Here is a 20,073-nt window from a genome sequence, read left to right as displayed (position 1 = left end):
TAGTTTACTCAAACTAAACCTTCGTCATATTTTAATTACATGTTTTCAAAGAAAAAAAAATTTGTTTGCGTTATATGGTGGGATTAAACAAATGGCTAGAACTTGTCTAAGATAATCTAAGGATTAGCTGGTGTAGTTGTATATGTCATACTTGTATTTAAAGCATGGTGATTATATAATGAACTATTATTAGCTTTTTATATGTGTTAAAAATAAATAGAACCTGTTTCTTGCAAAAAAAAAAAAAAAAAAAAAAAAGTATGTATATATTCTCCAACATGAGTAATCTTCACAAAAAAAAAATTAGTTAGTCCATTTACTAATCAACATATATTCTTCAAGGTATTGACAGAAAAGGTTAGTAAATATTAAGTAAGTTTTAGGTTTCTTTAATTAAAAACTTTAAAGCTTTCCCAATTTAATAATATTTTAGCATGTTAATAAAAATAAATTTCATGTTCAAAAACTTGTAGATCATAAATAATTTAATGAATGCCTTTACATAATGATGAATAAAAAAACAACTAAGCTTCCTTTAATTCCTTCATAAAATAAAACGTTCTGTTTTTTTCAATCTAAAACGAGTTTTGCGATTATTTATAAACAAAAGTTTGTTTTATAAAGTTTTATATTTTAATCCAAAATTGATTATTGCATTTTTTTTTTTGAAAGAAGTCCTTTTTTGTTTGTAAGACAACGATTTTTCCTAAAAGCAAAAAAGTAATATTTTTAATTGACTTGGAAATTTTACCTTTCTATATATTTATATTTATAAATTTACAAAGAGAAAAACTACTAATACCATTCTAACATCTTGTGAATGATTTATAAAAAATTAAAATATACGTAAATACTGGGAAATATATATATATATATATATATATATATATATATATATATATATATATATATATATGTGTGTGTGAAAGGGTTTAATATTATTTTAAGGAATTAAATATTTTCAAATGTTTATGATGAGTCAGGAAAAAAAATAAAAAAAATAAAAAAACCTTATATTAAGTTGTTATTTTTAAATAAAATATGTAATAAAAATCTCTCTCTCTCTCTCTCTCTCTCTCTCTCTCTCTCCTCTCTCTCTCTCTCTCTCTCTCTCTCTCTCTCTCTCTCTCTCTCTCTCTCTCTCTCTCTCTCTCTCTCTCTCTCTCTCTCTCTCTCTCTCTCTCTCTCTCTCTCTCTCTCTCTCTCTCTCTCTCTCTCTCATGAATATATGTCAAATGAGTTATTAAACAAATAGCCCTTACTTTTTCCAAATCATTAGTAAAAAAGAAACCAAAAAACAAAACCTTTTATTTTTACCTCACAAACAACATTACAGGTCAAATAGAAAATTTCTAACAGAATGAAAGAGTATTTAACTTTCAGGTGTATAAGTGGAACAAATTGAAAATTGAAGTTTAATAATCTATTTTTTTTTTAAATAAGGTACTTATCTATAACAAAGCTAAAACTTAGTTATTATTTAGGTTATGTTTAGAAACATATAAACTAAATTATCTTTTTAATTTATTGTAATTTAGTGTTTTATGAGACCAGAAAATTTATATATAATAATTTATAATTAACTTATAAGTTAGTTTTTTAAAAAAATGTTTGAGATAGTTTTTATAAACTTAGGTAATAAACTAAAAGCTAGCTTTAGTTACATCAACTCCAAAAAACATAATCTTGGTCTATTTCTATTTTAGAACAAGTAGTTTTTTTTCAGGGCAATAATATATTTATAATAAACTAAACAATCCGATTATCAAATAAGGTAGTGTTGTTTTAGGAAAAAAAAATTTGTCTTTTTATGTCTATGTGTAACAACGAAATTTTCAAAACAAAATTTTTATTTAAAATAGTTTATCTCTTTAACACTTTTCATAAAAATCTCCTTTTTGTTTTAATTACAATATGTGACTCTATTGTTCAATCAATTAATAAACCAGGATCCTCAAAACAAACGCTTCCTCTGGTATGTACAATCGAGCAGGTGCCGTCCCGTGATCCTGAGAAAACCTAAAAAATATAACACAAAACATTGTAAGCACGAAGCTTAGTGAGTTCCCCAAAATACTACTTTAACACATATTAGTCACTCAAGGCTATAACTCTATTGACCCTCTGGTCAGTGTGTCTCAATGGGACCCTCCAGTCCCAACTCTCTGTGGGCCTTCCGGTCCTAACTCTATGGACCCAAAGGTCCTAACTCAGATAACTCTGAATCATGCATATCACATATCACAATAAATCTCATAAAATAAATAGCATACAAATACACTGGCACATAACTCTAAACCTAACTCTGTGGACCCTCTGGTCCTAGCCATGCGGACCTTCCGGTCCTAACTCTGATATACACACAGCATAAATTACATAGAAATAATGAAGTGCCACACATCGCATAAATAGCATACAATAACTCTGTTACCACTCTAGGTAAAGTATAGTGAGAAGACTCACCTGGCAAGCAGAAAGTGTTGGATTAATGTCTAAGTCCATAACTATAATTGGTAAGACTTGACCCGACCCGGCATGGTCCATTTGGGTTGCATGACATCATGCACTTGGATAGACTATAATGAGAGAAATAAGACACTTATGGTTATTAATATATTATAAGTTCTAGTATATTAATAATAAGAATAATAAGATTATTTAATTAATATTGATCAAGAATTAATCTAGGATTAATTAGGTGATCAAAAGAAGACTAATTAAATATATGGGTTGATTGTGTAAATCATCCATACTTGTATAGTGGGCTAATGCTCCATGGATAATCAAGTTGGTGTAAAACCCATAGGATGGTCCATGGATGCTCCATGGTGTATTTGAACCCATGGATCCAAGGAAATGGAAAGTCATGACAATTAGGGTTTACCCTAATTGTAACACTATATAAAGATCTTATTCTTGACAAAATCGGCGACTAGTATCATTCTAGAAAGGGCTAGCCGATTTTCATGAAGTGTAGATTTCTCTCAAGTTATTCCAAGTGTATTTGGTGTTGTGTGAATCATTTGAGGTCTCACACTTGGGGCACTAGGCACTCAAGCTTCGTGAAGACTTTCTACATCAAAGAGGTATGTATTCTATCTTGTTACACTCATTGTTTTGTATGCTAGATTAGGATAATACCTTGGAAGTTCTTATTTGCATGTATAATAGAGAAAACATAGATCCAAGGTATTTAGGGTTGCATGTACACTTAGGAGTGTTAGAATGCTCATTAACCAATAGTGGTATCAGAGCCTAGGCTTGCTTTCTCTTATACTTGATGCAAATTGCTGAAAAATTCTAAAAAACTCGATTTTCTGGCTTTCTGGGCACTGGACTCGTCGAGTCCATGAGTAAAATCATCCTACTCGTCGAGTAGGTTCATGCACTCGACGAGTAGGAGCCCCAGACAACATATTTTCAAGGTTTTTGGCTAGAAATGGACTAGAAACATTACCCTAAGTTGTTTTTGAACTTATAAACTTGTTTTTGATGTGGTAATGTTCATGCTAATCCAATTTCAATGATAATTGTTAATAGATTCATGTTTTGTATTAGTTTAAGGTTTAGACTAATTACATGAAAAAGTTTGATTTGAATTATCTTGTTCTTATGAGTTGCTTAGATTAATAGAAAAGTTGAGTGAAATAGTTGTTTTCAATCCAAATTAATCTAAGAGTTGATTCTAAAATGTGTTTTTGTAACTTGTCCTCAAGTTATATGAAAAGTCACATTTAAGTTTCATAAAACTCATAATAGTTGGAAAAGGTTACAAAAATAAGAGTCTAGTTCTAATTAAATGGTTTTATGACTCAATAACTTGTCCTTAAGTTATGGAGGACCAAGAGTCTCTTCATTAAATAATAAATAAATAAAAGTGTAACCTTAATTAATTCCATAAGTTATAAAATAAAGAAAAGTTAATTCTTTTATTAGTTTAAAGTCTTCCATAACTTGTCCTCAAGTTATGGAACTTCAAGAGTTTTTGGATTAAAACTACTTTAAACACATAAGTTATGAAATTAATTAGTTTTGAATAGTTTCAAAACTTGCCCTCAAGTTTTGGAATTTGAAAAGTTTTCACTTATGAATACTTTAATTCCAAGTTATCCCTTAGAATTTTAAAGAGTTAAAATTCAGCCCTTATACTTTATAATATTATAAGTTAATAATATATATATATATATATATATATATATATATATATATATAGATATGTATGTATAAGAGTAAAGTCAGTCTTACCGCTAGTACGCCTCATTCACGAAGCCGGTCTATAAGGTGGGTATAAGGTTGTTGCCTATAAAATGGCAACTTAATGGGTGTCCACTCTCACCCACCGCTTGCTTGACTGGTGGAGGGTCGTTAGCCGAACGAGTTTGACAGGACTATAATTCTCCCTTCATTAAAAGTATTAATGATAAATACTAAGTAACTAAACTCTTAATAATACCCAATCTTAGTTACTTAGGAAAATGTGAATAAGGTGCTAATCCATGAAATTACACTTTGCACTTTGTTTAAGTCGGTTATTGGAGCGTGTGTGGTTAACCGGCACACTAACTCGTATTTAACAAGGTAGGCAAAGGGTAACTTAATGTTTATCATAGTATCGATGGAGCGTGTGTGGTTAACCGGCACATCGATTGAGGGGTAAAAACTTAAGGGTACCAAGTAATTTGCATGGTTACTTCACACCTTCTTGTGTGATCCTCGGCATCCCAGTCACAAAACATGAAGGGCACACTCGAGATTGAAACATGCCATTGAACAGTTCAATGAATCTCAAAAGATCTAGGAGTTTCAAAACGAATTAAAACCTAATAATACATTTCGTTTATCTTGGTGGAAATTGGTGAATCGTCATTCACCTACCTTCAAATATTTTATAGCTTGGATTACGGCATACCTCTTCTAAGTTATAAAATAGTTTGTTGGGTCCTAGCCTTAATATTTCATATTGGGTGTCATATTAAGGACTTTAAAATCAACTATCTTGAATATCTCCCAAAAGATGTCTGGTTTAGACATTTATGATCTTTCAAAATCTCTTGAAACAAGCTTTCCTAAATGAAGATGATGTCCCATGGAAATCATACTTCTTTCACCTCCCCCAATTATTCTCCCTAACCCACAAGTTCAAGGTCACTCAAGCCCTATTGGCAAGGCAAGGTCTAGGTGTGATCACATCTTGGAGATGTAGTCACATATTGACAAGCCGGGAGAGTTGGGTGTCAAAGTCTTGAGAAAGTTGGTGGTTCAACTACTTTCTAAGTCACATAGTGAGTTCTTTTGGAACATTTATGAAACAGACTATGACAAGACCCTTAATGATCTTATCTATTTGAAACAGACTATGACAAGCCGGGAGAGTTGGGTGTCAAAGTCTTGAGAAAGTTGTCGCGGCTGTAGCGGCGGCAGGGGGAGGAGCTAGTCGGGGCTTTCAGTATCGGGACTTCGCTAATACGAAGCCTCCTACCTTCGATGGAGTTCAGGACCCGATCGTCGCTATGAGATGGTTATCAGACGTGGAGGGGTGTTTCTTCACGTGTTTATGCCCTGCTGATCAGAGGGTGAGGTGTGCTCTGAACCTGTTGAGGCTCGGGGCGAAGGATTGGTGGAGATTGACCACGGGGTCATATTCGGATACGCAGAGGGCTACGGTTTCATGGGATCAGTTCAGAGAAATGTTCATCACTCGTTATGTTCCGCAGGTTGAGAGGGAGAGATTGGCTCTGGAGTTCCTTGAGCTGAAGCAGGATTTGGAGTCGGTTACTGAGATCACAAGGATGTTCACTGAGAGGGCGATGTTTTGCCCTGAGTTCGCTTCGGAGCAGGCTCAGATGTCTCGATATCTGAGTACGCTCAAGAGGGACATCAGGCAGTTTGTGTCTGCGCAGAGGTGCGGGACATTGTTGGAGTTGCAGGATGCCGCTAGGCGGCGTGAGTTAGAGATTGAGTTGCAGTTGCGTGAGCTGAGGCAGGCTCCGGTACGGTTGCAGCCGGCGCTGAAACGGTCCAAGACCGTTGATGTTAGAGTGGGGGATCTGAGCAGCCACACTTGTGGGAAGTGTGGGAGGAGTCACACCGGAGTTTGTAGGTCCGGTGGTGCATGCCGCAAATGCGGAAAGGAGGAGCACTATGCGAGGGATTGTCGGCAGTCAGCGCCAGTTCGGGATTTGAGGATTTGCTATCATTGTCATCAGGTTGGACATTTGAGGGTCAATTGTCCACAGCTTGCTGCATGATCGGTGCAGGCTCCAGCACCGGCCACTTTGAGGATCACAGGTTGAGGTCAGGGTGGAGCGGAGCCCCCAAGGGCTCAGGGTCGTGCTTTTCAGCTTGTAGCAGAGGAGGCCAGGGCAGTGCCGGATGCAGCTGCGGGTATGTTTCTTTCTTGATATCTTGTTATCTTGTTATTATTGTGGTGTATTGTTTTGTGCTGGTATCTTAGTGTGGTTCCGATGCGGTATTCGTCGTTTTGCGGGTTGTGGTTTGGTAATGGGTTATTGTTTTGAGAATTTTGTTGGTTATCTTCCATGAGAGTTATTAGTGGGAACCTAGCATGGGTTTGAAGGTCGGGTAGCATCGGCTTTCCGAGGAGTGGTTGGATGCAGTTTGAGTTTCTTTCGAGCGGGTTAATCAGTGTTGATGTGAGATCTCGTTAAGGTTGTTTATGCTTGTGGGAAGCAGTCCGCGTGTAAGTGTTTTCTTTGTGCAGGGTTGTTCTGGAAGGTCGGTGATGGCGACCGGTGGTTGTTAATCAGTGCTATAAGTGGGGGAGAATTGGAGAATTCTCCAGGAGATTGATGAGTATTTGAGGATGCTTAGCTGTTGGGATTCAGCAGTGTTCTGTAAGCCCAGAGTATAGGCTGAAAGGAGCAAGTGCCGGGCATGCGGGGCGGGATGCAGACCTAGGGCATTTGTTTGTGGAGGGCCTGGGAGCAGGCCGGGATCGAGCATGTGCGATTGAGACAGAGTTCGGAACCCTTAAAGGGCTAGAACAGTACGCATAGGAGAATTTCCGGGAGTGATAGCTCGGAATGATGAATGCTAGTTGAGCGGTTCGGATAGACTGAAGGCCGGTAGGCGTACCAGTCAGGCCGAAGGCTCGGAGAACGGTCCAGCCAAATTGAGGGCACTGAGAGCGGTCCAGATTGGCTGAAGGTTCTGAGAGTGGTCCAGATGGGCTGAAGGCCTGGTGAGGCGGTCCAATCATACTGAAGACTCTGCATGTATTGTTGGATCAGTCTGAGGATATGGATTGTGTATGTTGCAGTGTGATTGCATTAGAAGGTCTGGCCCCGAGTAGTGATCTTGATTAGTTGAGATAGTGCATGGGCTTGAGAGTCCCTGCGAGGAGAGTCAGAGTATGTGTGTTGGATGGATAGCGGATACGCTAAAAAGGGTGGTGTAGCGTTGGGCGAGCACCGTGACACTTGTCGGAGTGACAATGTGGCCAAGTGAATTCCTTGGAAAAGGAAAAGAGAGAGGTGTGTAACTCCGAGAGGGAGTGCAAGTTCACGGAAGTGAAAACGACAGAGCAGAGTTATGAGTAGTGTAATTCGAGTATGGTTATTGAGCAGCATATTTGCGGCAGTGGAATAGAAGCTCATCCGATTTGGGATGTCTGCTAAGGTCGCGGAGGGAATTCCGCAGGTGTAGAGCCAAGAGGCTCGGAAGGAATGCAGGGGGAGAGTCTTGGGCTCTCAGTGTGATTCTGATCAGGGTATGGGGTATGTATTAGTGGTTCATCCTGGGGGATGCTTGAGGATATCATCAGTGTATCGGGTTTTCCCAACCTGAGGGTGTTGGAGCTAGTTCAGCATGTGTATGTGGTTGCAAGAGGAGAACTCGTGGGAGTTGCTCTGAGATTGAAGAATGGGTCTTTCCGTCGTCATGGAATGGATAGAGTGGGATTCGGATCGGGGATCCGATGGTTCATGGTTTTCTATCCCATATGGGTCGAGTGATTGTTGAGATTTGGAGCAGTGATGCATCATGGGTAATTCTCGGTTATTGAGTGTGATTATCAGAGGGTACAGCTGGTGCCTGGCTCGAGACAGTGGTCAGGACACCGTAAGGAAAGGGAAAGTGTGTTCGAGTTTCGATGGGTATGATGGGTTTTAGCCATAAGAACTTTCCTATGTGCGCATGCAAAACCCTAATGCTCGGATCTAGGCTTTCTAATAAACATGCTTTGAATCCAAGACTTCTAATAACTAATTAGGCTAAATAACAACATTGAAATAGATCTAGAACCATACCTTTGAGTTCCTTGTTGATCTTGAGGTCTTGGAGCTTCTAGAGTCACAAATGTCACTCCTCTGATGGCTTACAAACACCAATAGCAAGGAGGATGATTTGGGAGAGAGGAGAGGGGAGGAATTCGACCAGAGGTTCCTTACTTTAGGTCAAGTGTCGAATTCCCTATGCCATGGGGTCTATTTATACTTGTAGACTCCTTAAGGGTTACAACCTAAACCCTAATTGGATAATCTTCTCTTAAGGCTATCCAAATCCATTCCATAGATAAGTATATGGACGATTTTAGCTATCATAAACCTCTTAGAATTCGTCCATACCATATCCAAATGGATTTACAGTCTAAAGCTTAACTATCAAACAATTGACAGTTTATACCCCTTTATTTAATTAATCTCTTTAAGTCACCAAATTAATTCTAATTAATTCTATGACTTATATTAATCAAATAACAAATATATTATTCATTATATTATTCACATAATATATTAATAATATTTACTCTCTCTTAATAAATCATCCTATCAAGTTGCTATGGTGAAGGCAACCCAAAAGGACCATGCACAACCGGATCAAATACTTGACTAATATAGTTACAGCCTTAGACACTATTCCAACAGTCTCCCACTTGGATACGTCTAGTAACTATACAAGTACAATTCGGTTTGCAATCGTAGCTCTCAAAGACGCTGTCAACTCTGATCTAATCAATCTTGTCCTTTAGATAAGGGAACGTACAGTCCTCTGTTAGATATCATGCTGACAATCCTATGGAATGGTTAGTCAAGCATTTAGGTTTCTCGATCTCTGATTTATTTGACATAGAACTTAATCGAACACATCAATTCAGTTCTCACCGGGCCCGGCACATAAGTCAAATCAAATCATCGAGCGGCCGAGATATCGCTTTTACCTTCTTAGATAAAAGTTACAGATAAACTTCGACTTATATGCATTTACTTATTCATTAACCAACTATACACAACAATGCGTTTTATAACACCGAGTTACTGATGCGTTTTCGCATTATCAATGTACAACCAATTAACAAATAACAAACCATATATCTAGGTTTTAAGACTATATGATATTATCGTCTTGCGATCACCTTCTATATCGTATTCCATAAGGTGATTCCAGCAAGCGCGGGTTTATTCCAATGCTCAAAACTAGTTCATAAGCACTCATGAACGTTGCATCAATCCTGTGCTATGTCTAACACCATTTAGACATTCTACACACCAATTCATGACAATCTTCATTCATATCTACTTCCAACATATGAACGATTGTGGACCATTTGAATAATTCGATTATTCCTAATAACATCAATTATTCTGGAAGTCAAAACATGCAAAGTGAAACAATAGCTAAACAATTAACATAAGATAGTAACATTACTCATAAATAAAACTCCTTTATTTAATCATCAAATGTCAATTACATTTATCTATTACACGTTTCTAATACTATCTAATCTATGCTAATATCATCCTTCAGCCCAATACTCCTAGCATGCTGTAAGTGCTTAACCCTACTCAGTCCCTTCGTAAGCGGATCTGCTGGGTTATCTTCTGATGATATCCTCTTCACTACGAGTTGTCCTTCTTCTACACGATGTCTAATGAAGTGATACTTTCTGTCGATATGTCTTGATCTACCATGATCCCTCGGTTCCTTGGTTAAGGCAACCGCTCCTTCATTATCACAGAAAATCTCCATGGGCTCCTTTATGGCAGGTACGACTCCAAGATCACCGATGAAGTTCTTTAGCCATATTGCCTCCTTCGACGCTTCGCTCGCTGCAATGTACTCTGATTCGCACGTTGAATCAGCTACAGTTTCTTGCTTGGAACTCTTCCATGTCACTGCTCCTCCATTTAGGGTAAAGACCCAGCCTGACTGCGAACGGTAGTTGTCCCTGTCGGTCTGAAAGCTGGCGTCACTATACCCTCGCACCTTCAAGTCATCACTCCCTCCGAGGACTAAGAACCATTCCTTCGTCCTCCGAAGGTACTTAAGGATGTTTTTCACCGCAATCCAATGTGCTTTGCCAGGATTCCCTTGATATCTGCTAACCATGCTCAAAGCGAAGGCTACATCAGGGCGAGTACAAGTCATAGCGTACATGATTGAGCCAACTGCGGAAGCGTATGGTACTCGGCTCATTTCCGCTATCTCAGCTTCGGTACTCGGACTTTGAGTCTTACTCAATTTGGCATTACTTTGTATCGGTAGTTCTCCCTTCTTTGAGTTTTCCATACTAAAACGTTTTAGCACTTTCTCTAAGTAAGTATTTTGACTAAGTCCAATTAGTCTCTTACTTCTTTCTCTTACTATCCTTATTCCCAAAATGTAAGAAGCCTCTCCGAGGTCCTTCATAGCGAAGCACTTCCCGAGCCAGGACTTGATTTCCTGCAAAGTCGGGATGTCGTTTCCTATGAGTAATATGTCATCGACATATAGAACGAGGAAGCTTACTATACTCCCACTGGCTTTGACATATACACAAGACTCATCTTCGCTTCGTACAAATCCAAACTCTTTGACTTTCTCATCGAAGCAAAGATTCCATCTGTGAGACGCTTGCTTAAGTCCATAAATGGACTTCTCAAGCTTACACACTCTATTCGGACGCTTCGGATCCACAAACCCCTCGGGCTGAGCCATGTAAACATCCTCAGCCAAATTTCCGTTAAGGAAGGCGGTCTTGACATCCATTTGCCAAATCTCATAATCATGAAATGCGGCAATAGCTAGCATCACTCTAATAGATTTAATCTTCGCAACTGGTGAGAAGGTCTCATCATAGTCAACTCCGGGAGTTTGAGTAAAGCCCTTCGCGACCAATCGCGCTTTATATGTGTGTACGTTTCCATCCACGTCGGTCTTCTTCTTGAAGATCCATTTGCACCCAACGGTCTTACGTCCGGGCACATAATCAACCAAATTCCAAACTTGGTTATCATACATGGATTGTATCTCGCTATCCATTGCCTCTTTCCACTTTACAGACTCCAGGCCTGCCATGGCTTCCTTATAGCTATTAGGTTCATCAAGGTTTACTAGTGTACCATCACTAATATACGTGTCCCCTTCGATAGTAATATGAAAGCCATAAAACTGGGGATGAACTCTAGCTCTATCGGAACGTCTAAGAGGTAAGGATTCGTCAATCGGTTCAACCGGAGTTTCCTCCTCGGGTTGAGTGCCAGCGGTAGAGGTTCCTTCATCTATCGACTCTTGAATCTCTTCAAGCTTGATTTGCCTCCCACTGTCTCCTTGGCTTATGAGTTCTTGCTCTCGGAAAACTCCTCTCCTCGCAACGAAGACCACATTGTCCTTCGGTCTATAGAAGAGATATCCAAAGGATGTCTGTGGGTAGCCGATGAAAATACATCGCTCACTTCGAGGTTCAAGCTTGTCGTGAGTATCTCGTCTTACGAAAGCCTCGCAACCCCAAACCTTGATATGTGCCAACGAGGGAGCTTTCCCTGTCCACATCTCGTGAGGTGTTTTGGCAACCTTCTTAGTAGGGACTCGGTTAAGGATATGGGCGGCAGTCTCTAAGGCATACCCCCAAAAAGAGATTGGTAGCGAAGCACGACTCATCATAGAGCGAACCATATCCAATAAGGTTCGATTACGCCTTTCTGCCACACCATTCAACTGCGGTGTCCTAGGAGGCGTCAATTGCGAAACTATTCCACACTCCTTGAGATAATCGTGGAATTCAAGACTTAGGTACTCTCCTCCTCGATCGGATCGAAGCATCTTGATTTTCCTGCCCAATTGATTCTCCACTTCATTCTTGAACTCTTTGAACTTTTCAAAGGTGTCAGACTTTTGCTTGATTAAGTAGATATACCCATATCTACTATAGTCATCGGTAAAAGTCACATAGAAGCGGTTCCCATCCTTCATGGTTGATCTAAACGGTCCACATACATCGGTATGTATTAGGTCCAATAGACCCTCGCCCCTTTCACATGTACTTGTGAAGGGCGACTTAGTCATCTTTCCAAGCAAACAAGACTCGCATGTGTCATCTTCCCTAAGGTCGAATGACTCCAACACTCCATCCTTTTGGAGTTGGGCTATGCGTTTCTTGTTGACATGTCCAAGACGACAATGCCACAAGGATGCTTTATCCATACTAGTGGAAGAATCAATATTCAAAACATCATTTCCTAAGTTATCAACAATCATAACGGTTTCATATATTCCATTACATGGTATAGCTTCAAAGTGAAAGACACCATTTAGATAAGCCAAAATAGAACCATTCTCATTATTAAAAGAAAATCTAAATCCTTGTCTATATAAACCATGAAAAGAAATGATGTTTCTTGCCATTTCTGGCAAATAGCAACAATTGTTCAAATCTAAAACTAAACTATTTCTAAGCACTAAGGAATACACTCCAATCTTGGTCATAGGCGACGATCTTCTGTTCCCCATGATTAGATTGATCCTTCCTTGCTCCACGTCCCTACTTCTTCTTAGTCCCTGCACATTAGAACAAATGTGATAACCACAACCGGTATCAAGAACCCAAGAAATAGCATGATTAGAATCGTTAGATTTGATTGTATATATACCTGCGAAAGATGGGTTGATCTTTCCTTCTTTGATAGCTTGCAGGTAATCCGGGCAGCTTCTCTTCCAATGTCCTATCTTGTGGCAGTGGTGGCACTCTGCCTCCTTCGGGTTAGAGCAGGGCTTGGCGGGATCAACTTTGGTCCCACTAGAAGAGGCACCATCTCGGGCTTTCACCTTGCGATAGTTCTTCGATGAAGCTTTCCTCTTCTTTCCCTTCCGTTGTCCAATAGCCAAGACAGGAGCAGCGGGTGGATTGGGAGTAGGTGCAACAGACTTGTCTTTGAAGTTGCTCTCAGCAACCCTCAAGAGACCTTGGAGCTTGCTTAGGGTGACCTCTTCTTTGTTCATGTGGTAGGCCATCCTAAATTGATTGTACATCGGAGGCAAAGAGTGAAGCACCATGTCGATCGCCAAGTCCTCACCGAAGTCAACATTTAACTTGCGAAGGCGGTCGACATACCTTTGCATCTTTTGCAAGTGCACGGTAAGAGATTCTCCATGACCCATCTTCGCGAAATCATGTTAGTTAAAATCTCGTACCTCTCTTGTCTCGCGTTTTGGTGGTACCTCTCCAATAAGTCTTGGTGCATCTCGTACGGGTACATGTCCTCGTAGGATTTTTGGAATTCGGAGTTCATGGTGGCGATCATGATGCAATGTACCTTCGTTGCATCTCGCTCATGAGTTTCAAAGGCAGTGATTTCGGCTGGAGTAGCGATTTCGGTGTTGATTTTCTCGAGCTTCTCATCAAGGACATACTCTTTGTCCTCATAGCGAGCAATGGTGCGAATGTATCTTATCCATTCGCTAAAGTTCGTTCCATCGAAGGTGACCTTTTGGCAAAGGCTCATCAACGTGAAAGAACTAGCAGCAGCGTTGTTTGCGTTTGACATCTACAATTAGAAAAGGACAAAGATAGATTAGAATAAGAATCCCTAATTATCACCCAATAAGAAAATTAGGGCTAGGATCCAACAATAACATTTACATACTAGAAAAGGGATGCCGTAATCTAACATGCAAATAAATTGAAGGTAAGTGAATGACGATTCACTAATTCTCCATCACAAAACTTAAACTATTAGTCCTAAGTGTTTTTGAGAATTCCTAGGTTCGGATGAGATTCATTGAAACTATTCAATGGCATGTTTAAATCTCGATATGCCCCTCTTGTTTGTGATTGGGATACCGAGGATCACAAAGCGGGTGTGAATAACCATGCAAATTCACATAGTGCCTTCATTGTAACGATCACCTATTTGATGTGCCGGTAAACCACACACGCTCCATCGAACTATTATACAATGAATCACCCTTTGCCACCTTCGCTTAGAACCAATTAGTGTGCCGGTAAACCACACACGCTCCACTAACTTCTTAGCAAGGTGCAAAGTGTAATTTCATGGAATTGCATCAATTCACTTTTCCTAAAGTAACTAAGATTGGGAAATTTTAAAATATGTGTAGTTACTTTATATTTCTTATTATACTTTTAATGAGAGGATGAGGTTGCCCTATCCTACCCGTTCGGCTAACGACCCTCCACCAATCAAGCAAGCGGTAGGTGTGAGTGTACACCCATTAAGCGCCATTTTATAGGCCGCAACCTTATACCCACCTTATAGATTGGCTTCGTGAATGAGGCCTACTAACGGTAAGACTAGAATTTAGTTATACATATATATATTATACTAGTAATATCATATTAGTATAGGGTTGTATTTTAAACCTTTTAAAATCTAGGGTTTTGAAATTTAAGTTGTCTAAATTAAAACTTTTAATCACAAATATAAATTTCAAAACTTGAGGGCAAGTTTTAAACATTTAAAACATGGAGGATCAAATAACAAATAATTCCAATTAACAATTAATATCCTAATTATCTATACTTGATTTATTCAAGATTTCTTTTAAGATAATTACCAAAATAATCAAAATAATTAATTAATTATCATATAAGGAAATTAAATATTTAATTAGTTGATAATTACCTTTAACTAGATCAAGATAACAGTTATATTTATCTGAAAAACGAATTAATATTGATCTAATTAGTTTATGGTAAGTTAAGATAAGATAAACACAAAGAAATCCCGAATCTGGCCATTCCTGACGCCTGGACTCGCCGAGTGCATAAAGGGACTCGCCGAGTCAGGCCTACTCGCCGAGTCCACTTTGAGACTCGCCGAGTCCATGACTCAGAAACCTAAAAATCGAATTTTACAGGTTTGTTTCAGTTAATCAAGCAACAATTTACAGAAAACCAAGCTAGGCTCTGCTACCACTGATGGGTTTTAGCCATAAGAACTTTCCTATGTGCGCATGCAAAACCCTAATGCTCGGATCTAGGCTTTCTAATAAACATGCTTTGAATCCAAGACTTCTAATAACTAATTAGGCTAAATAACAACATTGAAATAGATCTTGAACCATACCTTTGAGTTCCTTGTTGATCTTGAGGTCTTGGAGCTTCTAGAGTCACAAATGTCACTCCTCTGATGGCTTACAAACACCAATAGCAAGGAGGATGATTTGGGAGAGAGGAGAGGGGAGGAATTCGACCAGAGGTTCCTTACTTTAGGTCAAGTGTCGAATTCCCTATGCCACGGGGTCTATTTATACTTGTAGACTCCTTAAGGGTTACAACCTAAACCCTAATTGGATAATCTTCTCTTAAGGCTATCCAAATCCATTCCATAGATAAGTATATGGACGATTTTAGCTATCATAAACGTCTTAGAATTCGTCCATACCATATCCAAATGGATATACAGTCTAAAGCTTAACTATCAAACAATTGACAGTTTATACCCCTTTATTTAATTAATCTCTTTAAGTCACCAAATTAATTCTAATTAATTCTATGACTTATATTAATCAAATAACAAATATATTATTCATTATATTATTCACATAATATATTAATAATATTTACTCTCTCTTAATAAATCATCCTATCAAGTTGCTATGGTGAAGGCAACCCAAAAGGACCATGCACAACCGGATCAAATACTTGACTAATATAGTTACAGCCTTAGACACTATTCCAACAGGGTATGCCTTGAGGGACTTGGTCCGGTTAAGGCTAGGTGGCGCGTTGTGGGAGTATCTTTGGAGTTGAGTTGCTGTAGGCTTCGAGGACAAAGCCTAATTTAAGTGGGGGAGAATTGTAACATCCCGAAATATCAAGAGTAGAGTTGAAGGGCTAAAAGAGTAATTTAGGAAAGAGCGACTCGGCGAGTAGAGTCGTGACTTTGTCGCGTGATTAAGTAGCCGACTCGGCGAGTCAGTGAGATGGACTCGGCCTCCTTATCACCCCTTGAGTCCCAGAAACCCTAATTTCGTGGAGAAACCCCATTGTTGAGCAAATTAGAGCTTGGAGAGGTGGTTCTTGAAGAGATCTTATAGAAGAAGAGGCTTGGATCAGAGGGCTTTGCAAGGATTCGGGATAATCTTCTCTTGGAGCTTCCTTTTGAGGTATCTTTCCATTGTTTGAGCCGTTATTGTTTAGATTCTTCATTTTAGGGCTTGTGGGGAGCTTATCTTTGGATGGATTGGAGTTTAGAGGTTAGATCTGAGGTTGCTACCTCAGATCTGGAATGGAGAAGAGTTGGAATGCATGAAAGTCCCTATGTTGAGTGTTGGATGAAGCTATCATGTCCCAAACCTTAGCCCTAATGTGCAAAATGCATAACCCTCTTTGGATTCATGTAAAGTTTGACACTTTACGTTATGGATGAGTTGTAGGAGGCTAGATCTATGTTTTGGAGCAATTGCATGGCCTGGAATGCTTCTGTATGGATTCAGACCGGTGGTACTCGGCGAGTCACACGGGTGTACTCGACGAGTTGCTTGAAGATGAGCTGGAACTCGACGAGTTGGAAGAACAACTCGGCGAGTTGGATGAAGATGGCCTGGAACTCGATGAGTTGTATGAACAACTCGGCGAGTAGGTTGAAGATAGCCATAGACTCGGCGAGTCTGTCCTTGGACTCGGCGAGTCTTGTCGAAGAGTCCCAATATTTTATGGCTGAGTCGAGAATCGGTGAGTCAAGGGATGACCGGTGAGTTGTGTGCTAGTGGACTCAGAGTTGTTGGACTCGGCGAGTCTCGGGGTGACTCGGCGAGTTAGGTCGCGGATTGAGTGAAGTTCTGAGTATGGGAACTCGGCGAGTCATCGGGTTGACTCGGCGAGTAGAGTCAGTCAGGGGTTGATTTTGACCTTGTCTTTGACCAAGGGTTGACCAGTGGTTTCCAGGGGTATTTTGGTAATTGTTGATTAGTGTTTTGAATTCAGTGCATTGGTGGTTGTGCAGTGGTGGAGATTGTATCAGTGATTGGAGCAGCTTGGGTGATCTGTTCAGTCAGCAGTTTCGAGGTGAGTTATCCTCACTATATCAACAGGATCTAAGGCACCAAGGCCGGCCCTTATCGGATTGAGATCCGGGTAGTTTTTTCTATGTTGTTGTTATGTTGTTGCTGTGTTATGTTTGCATCCTGAGAGTTAGGTTGGTATATGTTAGAGGCCTGATTGAGATCGGTATCCTGAGAGATAGGGAGGTGCTATGCTAGTGACCTGTTAGGTCGGTATCCTGGTTAGGATGATGATATGTTATGTGATTTGTTTGATCTGCTTGTGGATTGTGATTTGCTATATGATTGTATGGATATATGTGCACATGGTTGTTTGGACTGGAGTTGGGTTGAGGCGGGTCCTGCTGTGTGCTGTAGGCCAAGATACCCAGGGCGGACCGGTTGTTCCGAAGGCCCAGCGAGCGGTCCGGATAGGCTGTAGGCCCCGAAAGGACGGACCAGACGTGCCGAAGGCTCGGAGAGTGGACCAGACAGACGGAAGGCCCGGTGCGGCGGACCAGTCATACTGTAGACTCGGAGAGTGGACCAGGTGGATTGAAGGCCCGGGAGCGGGCGGACCAATCACACTGCAGACTCGATGTATGTGGATAGACTCTGAGGGTGGACCAGGTGGACTGTAGGCCGGTGCGGCGGACCAGTCACACAGTAGACCCGAAGTGCATGGCTGTTCTGTGATTAGATATGTTGTGGCATGATATGCGTGTATGGTATTTACGGTTGGTATTTTGGGGGATATCTCACTAAGCTTTCGGGCTTACAGTTGTGGTTTTATGTTTTTCAGGTTCTTCGGGAGACCGTGGCAAGGAGAAGGCGTGATCGTACCGCTCCTCATGATTTTGTCGTATTGTGATTCTGGGAACACGTTAAATGTTTTGTATTGAAAACCTTTTTGTAAAGATTTAATGGAATCGAGATGTTTTTGAAAAATTTAAAATTGGTTGTATTTTTCGGTCGTTACACTCGCTCAGAAGTGTCCTCAGACATCCCATTCATAAGCCTCAGCTCCAAATTCCATATCTCTTTTAACACCAAACGAGGTCTGACCGTCGTCTATCCGCATAACTCTTCTGACGGCTCTGGGCCGTCAGCAACCTCTGTCTGACCTGCTGAATCTGCTCGGTCGCCTGAAGCACCATCCCTGTACTACCCATCACACACGTTGCCCTAACTCTCCCCAGCAAATGAGAGTCTGACACCTCCTCCCATACAACAGCTCAAAGGGTGGCATACCAATGCTCGAATGATGGTTGTTGTTATAGGAAACTCAATCTAGGGTAAGTACGTGTCCCAACTCCTCATGGAATTTCGTCCAGAATCTAGAAGTGAAACGTACATCTCGATCTGAGATAATCGAGATTGGTACTCCGAAATCGGAACATTATACCCGGGTACCACGGAACACCATTACAGAACATCACGATGTCCTGCTTCAACCACTGATCTCCTACTCCCAGTACCATACAGATACAACAATACATTTCCTCTGAACCCCATAAATAATTCTTCATTTTACCCAATGCGCAACTTCAGTGTATCCAAACACTCAATTGGAATAGAAAGAAAGCGAAAACGCTTTAGAACACGCCGATGATCCTCCAAAACCCTTTCCCCTACTGCACAAAATCCAAGCAAGAACACACATACCGGCCCGGGAGTTGGCTGCTCGATAATCCTCTATTCACCCCAAAAAGGGCATATACAATCCATACTTCGACCCAGAAGTTCTCAACTGCCCATACCATCATTACAAGTCTTCCACTTGAAACGGCCCTGACCACCACCAGATTCCTAGCCATTGGCCACCTGCCGTGGAGACACCCATCCTCTCTCAGACACATACCACATGCATTATCTCGCTCTACACCTTTCCTTGATCACCAATGACCTTGGTCTCATGAATTCGAGCCGTAGGTTTCTGCATCCAACCCCTAACCGCTCTTGCACAAATCTCTGGTTCCCTTAATAAAATACCCGATTCTCCCCCACTTAGGGTTCGAACCATCACCAATTGATGCATCAACACTCTACCCTACAGACGGTTTCCTCCAGAAACATCGCACCTATGCTTGGAAGGTGCCACACAATGCCCAATGATCTCCCCATGTAGAGATCAAGAAACCTCAAATACCCTAACTCTCCGAAGAAATCCTTAGGAACTTCTCATCACGACTGCCTCTAGCCATTCGAAGTCTCATACCATCCCAATACTGAACATCCTAACTGTCCAATACTATCACTGACTCTTAGACTGAAACAATAAATCATCATACTCCTCATCCTCGACTTCTCAACCCCCGCTCCAACACGTGAATCATCACGAGAATAGGGACTCCCCTACCATACTCAATACCCATAATAGACAGAAGAGCCACCGCTTTGATATACTCGACTGGATTACCCGCTGATACCGCTACCACACGCCCTACTATACTCAATTAGGGTGTGATCTGGTCATTGACCATCCCAGTCCCCACTGACCACCTGCTCATGGTAGATCATTTCGTTGCGGCATACATGTTGCCTGATACTCTGGTGGAAAAATAGTCATCAATGTCAACCCGTAGGGTTTACTCCTAAACCTAAAACTGAAATCTCACGCCTCTCCTACTTCCCATAGGGAACATAAATAGCACCCATCAGGTCACAGAAGGTAACATCTCCTCCATCGGCTGATTGCCCACTCAGACCACAATCCCCCATAAATGCCTTCTTTACTAATCCCTGAGTCTTGCGACTACAACTGACATCTTACCAAAATACTCTGAAATGCTCTCGACCTCCCTCGCAAGGGATGCCTCTTCGGACTCAATCATGGCCCTCAGGCCTAAAACC

This window comes from Lactuca serriola, chromosome 8 (assembly GCF_051521515.1).
Source record: "Lactuca serriola cultivar US96UC23 chromosome 8, Lser_US96UC23_V15, whole genome shotgun sequence".
NCBI classification, from domain to species: Eukaryota; Viridiplantae; Streptophyta; class Magnoliopsida; order Asterales; family Asteraceae; genus Lactuca; species Lactuca serriola.
Note: the sequence above shows the minus strand (reverse complement) of the source record.